General features: G+C 41.4%; 1 pseudogene; it reads left to right on the top strand.

Annotated features, from left to right (window-relative positions):
- The first annotated feature begins 276 nt into the window (after positions 1-276).
- LOC102836629 lies at positions 277-1,256 on the top strand (annotated as a pseudogene).
- The last annotated feature ends 3,770 nt before the right edge of the window (positions 1,257-5,026 follow it).

The following is a 5,026-nucleotide window of genomic DNA, read 5'->3' as shown; positions in this document are numbered from 1 at the left end:
TCAATACCAGGGCTTATCTTCAGGACTTTTAAAGACAGACATCCCATGACTACCCCGTTCCACTAAAGTCTGTACTATTCACAGCTGAACCACAGTAGGAGCTTTAGGTTTTCAAAGCTGCTGATAAGTGGACAGAATCTCCTGGAGAATTTTAAAGGTTAAAGGACATCATGTGGAGCCCAGAGGCAGATGGCGGCTGTGGCAGCTCATTATCTTCACGGCAGCGCCGTTGAAGCAGGGACGTGTTCGGAAGCGTCTGGTGGCGGGAGGAGAGCTGCGACCGCTCCCAATATGCACAGCCTGGCGACGACTGCGCCTATGCCTATGGCACTGGCTCAAGTGGATAAAGAAAAGATCTATAAGTGGATCAATGAACTGTCCAGTCCTGAGACAAGGGAAAATGCTTTGCTGGAGCTAAGTGAGAAGCCAGAATCTGTTCCTGACCTTGCCCCCATGCTGTGGCATTCCTTTGGTACTATTGCAGCACTTTTACAGGAAATTGTACATATTTATCCAGCTATCAATCCACCCACCTTGACAGCACACCAGTCAAACAGTTTGCAATGCTCTGGCATTACTGCAGTGTGTGGCATCACACCCAGAAACCAGGTCAGCATTTCTTGCAGCACATATCCCCTTGTTTTTGTACCCCTTTTTGCACACTGTCAGCAAGAACATCCCTTTGAATATCTTTGGCTCACCAGCCTTGGCGTTATTGGGGCCTTGGTGAAAACAGATGAACAAGAAGTAATCAACTTTTTATTGACAATAGAAATTATGCCTTTGTGTTTACACATTATGGAACCTGGAAGTGAACTTTCTAAAACAGTTGCCACATTCATCCTCCAGAAGATTCCCTTAGATAACACTGGTTTGGTGTGTAAATGTCAGACGTATGAGCGTTTCTCCCATGTTGCCATGATCTTGGGTAAGAAGGTCCTGCAGCTATCCAAAGAGCCTTTCGACCATCTGCTGAAGCATGTAGTGAGATGTTACCTTAGACTCTTAGATAATCCCAGAGCAGTGAAGCTCTCAGGCAGTGTCTCCCTGACCAGCTGAAAGACACAACCTTCGCCCAGGTGCTAAAAGATGACACCACCACAAAATACTGGCTTGCACAACTGATGAAGAACCTGCAGGAGAGCCAGATCACCCACACCCATGGCATTCCCCTGCCCCCTCCCACTATTCCCCCACATTGGGGAAGGGAGGGGGAATGTTCGTGGAAAACAGCTCATGTTTTCATTATTGACTAGGAATAATCAAACTCAATGCTGAACCACACTGGAGAAAAGGGGCAAAAACCCCTGCTGAGGTGTGTGGGCTGCTTTGAGAACCTGGGCCCTTGTGCTATGTCCAGGAAACGGGCTCCTGACAGAGCATTTTGCTACCACAGCCCCAGGAGAGTGTCTACACCAGCAAGTGCTGTATGTACAGCATGCCCAGGATGGCCTTCTCCCCCGCCTCTACCTAGCTACTGGCAGGAAGGGGAGACATTGGTGACAGCAGCAGTCCTCTAGGCATGGTGAACGCCTGGGACCAACCCATGTGACATTTTTATTTTGCCTTCCTGGATGATTCAAGATATATCTCTTCATTCTCTCTCTCAGTGTTTGTTTACTTTGGTATTTTTATTTTTAATCTCAGAGAGAGATGGGTTTAATGGACACAGCTGTATTAATCATCAAAACTTTGTCAATTGGCACTGTTTACAACTTTATTAGCTGCATAAGCTCAATAAATAAAAAGGTTGGTCTGGGTATTACATCCCCGCTGGCAGGCCAATAGCTGCATTAAGATGTTGGAAGGCATGGGAAGCAAGGGAAAGGTGCAAAACTGGAACCCTCCACTCATTTCACTTCCCTTTCCCATTGTCCTACCCCTTGGATACCACGAGGACCTTAACCTTATTCCTTGTTTTAGCTGCTAGCTGTCCCCAAATATCAGTGCTTTCCCTTTCTCTTTTCCCTCCCATTAAACTTTAAAATAGATGTCTTAATTCAACAGGCTGTCCTGGAAGGATATTCTACAGGATGGGAAGACCTCCTCTTCAGTTCGAGTGCTCAAAGATATATTCAGGATGACATTTAAAAGGGAAATGTTTGGGGTTAAGGGGACTGGCTATTTGATCCTATTGTTGTTGTTGTTAAGTGCCATCGAGTCGGGTCCGACCCATAGCGACCCTGTACAGGGTTTCCGAGGGTGTAAATCTTTACTGGAGTAGATCCTATACTTAGTGTCAATTTCAGCAGCTGCAGCTGCCTTCTTAATTGTATTTGAAGCAGCATTAGCTGAATGAGTCCATTTTATTCAGATTTAAGAAGGTGGGCTGGACTCTTGCTTGCTCACCCAGTTTTTGTTTTTTTGACACATTCCCTTTTGGTCTATGGAAATTACAGGGTTACCGCTAAAATATTTCCCACTTCTTCATATCATCAGAGAATTCAGTTCCCTTCTTTCTCTGAGCTTTAGATGGTTCTGCTCCCAATTCACAGGCTTTGAATCTAACCTAGTGTAAACTGCCCTGTTCTCCCTGTCTTTTTCCTTGCCAGTATCTGCTCTTTCTCTTACATCCACCACCCCCCATCCCCATCTCCAAAGATAGTATTGCTAATCTCACTCTGGTGAGGGACCAAGTATTTTCTGTCCACATCTCACACTATTGAAGGTGTCTCTGAATGATTGTGGGGACAATCTTTTAAGGGACAAGCTCAGAGAAACCTTTGCAGAGACAGTTTTACCAGCACAAGTGGTCTTTCAAGCCGCCTTCACAAAGGAAGCTGGACTTGTTAGTTGGTTTCTGTCTCTTTAGAGCCAAAAAAAAAAAAAAAAAAAATAAGTAATTCATAGTTGTAGGAAGAGTGGGATAAGCACTTATTCTCCTGCCTTTTAAAACAAAACATAGAGGAGAATCAGCCTTGCTCTCAATAAAGAGGAGAGGTCTTGGAGAAAGCCAAGACTAGCACAGACTAGATAGATATTTGACCTCCCCTCAGCCCATAGTCTATTATCTACAGAGTCCACTAGTGTAATCCTGATTTTTGCCAACACCTTCCTGTTGAACCAAAGTTTTCTTATTTTCCCTCCAACTGGGCAAGCAGCTGGGGCCCAGGGTCTTGCTCCCTGGGAAATTCTTTCCATCTTTTGGTGCATTTGCCATGTTACTGTACCAGTAGTGGCTTAATTCTTGCCCCATCTTTTCTTCTTAGCTGGCCTTGGACTCCATGTAGGCATATGGGGTGGGGCAGTGGGAATGGGTATTATTCCTTATAGTTGATCTTGATTTGTGTGTGTGTGTGTGTGTGTATAAAGAGCCCTCTCCCCTTATTTTATGTTTTCTATCCCTCTTACCCCCTCAACAGGATTGAAATAAAACATGCTTTGGTTTTTGTAAAGAAAACAACAACAACAACATGCTGGTTATTCCAACTGATACTACACTTGTTGTTACTGTTAAGTACTGTCAAATTGGTTAGAACTCATAGCAACTCTGTAAAGGGTTTCTGAGGCTTCAACTCTTTGAGGAGCAGAAAAATCTCCTCTTTTTCCCATAGAGCAGCTGGTGGGCTCAAACCACTGACCTTGTGACTCACAGTGCAGTGCTTATCCTACAGAGCCACCATGCTTCCCTGGTGTTTTTCTTAGACATCCTAATATAAGAAATGCCCATCATTTTTTGTTACCTACCCATACATACATTAAAGATGACATTTATATGCACAACTCCCCAACCAGGCTATAGAATAAATAAGGGAAGTACAGGTTAAATATGGCTACCAGTATACTCACTGTAACACCATCTCTTTTTCCTCTGCTCAAGGAAACAAGGTGAACACTACTGTAAGTCAAATCAATCCTAATGTAAATCAATTACATACTTTGTACTTCAATTCTTAGATGTAACAAACTATTTGCCCAATGACTAATCACTAATCTGAAATACAGGGGAATAATGTGACACACACAAAAAAAGACTGAACTTTGAGGAAAATAAAAGTGTTTCTGATATATTCTTTAGGAGGACTTACATGAAAAATCTTATCAAGGAATCCTACATTGATTCAAATTAATGGAGATGCTAATCAGTGGCTCACTTCCACTGTTGAATAACATAATTAAAGCACTGCTCTATTTTCTTCCTTTATGATAAAAAGGCATTTAGTAGATCATTAAAAATTAACACCTATTATGTTGACTGCTTCTAGTTCTTACTTTTGAGAGTCCTATCCTTACCCACTCATGATAAAGTGATCACTAATATACAAAGAAAATACTTCTCAAAGAAATTGAATAAACCATTAGTAGCATATCATTTGAAGGCAGAACAATTAATACCTACTTTGTCTCTGATATTTCAAAAATACGGAGGTTGACACTTCATCTACCTAATTAAACGTGATTAAATGGATGCCACTTTAAATTTGTGACCTAAGTCTGAATGATTTCTATTGAGAGAGAAAAACTTACAGTTCCTTAAGAGATGAGAATGCATTAATGATTTCCATATTCTTGGTAGAAAAGTCTTTGTTCCGCCCACTAGTAGTATTTAGTAAGATTCATAACCTAAGTAGATGAGATTGAGACTGAATTATTTTGATATGCAAAGAAAAATGCTAATGAGCTGTACCTTTTCCCCACAGAGTATTTAAAAGCTAAGAATACTAACTGGGGACTATTTTCTTCCAGGTGTTTTATAGCATTTAGGTCATCATTTGTGCTCTCAAATTTATTTAAAGTATTAATGAAGTTTCCTATTACCAATACTGGTAACATGCTTTTAAAGAGTAAACCTCTTGTTGAAAACAATTTAATCTGTATAAAGTTTAAAAATAACATCAAAGGCATTGAGTGACAAGACAGTAAGAAATAATCAAGTTAAGTGAAGGAGGAATGAACGCTCAGCACGCAAAACAAGCTCTGAAGTCACTTTGGCTCTAAAGTTTGTTTGCAGATCTTAGAAAGCTATAATGTTTTGTTTTGCCTGAGTCTCATAATGACCACAGGAGACAAATGAGACTTTATGCTC

This window comes from Chrysochloris asiatica, unplaced genomic scaffold (assembly GCF_000296735.1).
Source record: "Chrysochloris asiatica unplaced genomic scaffold, ChrAsi1.0 scaffold00184, whole genome shotgun sequence".
Taxonomy (NCBI): Eukaryota; Metazoa; Chordata; class Mammalia; order Afrosoricida; family Chrysochloridae; genus Chrysochloris; species Chrysochloris asiatica.
Note: the sequence above shows the minus strand (reverse complement) of the source record. Positions and strands in the feature narration are given on the sequence as shown.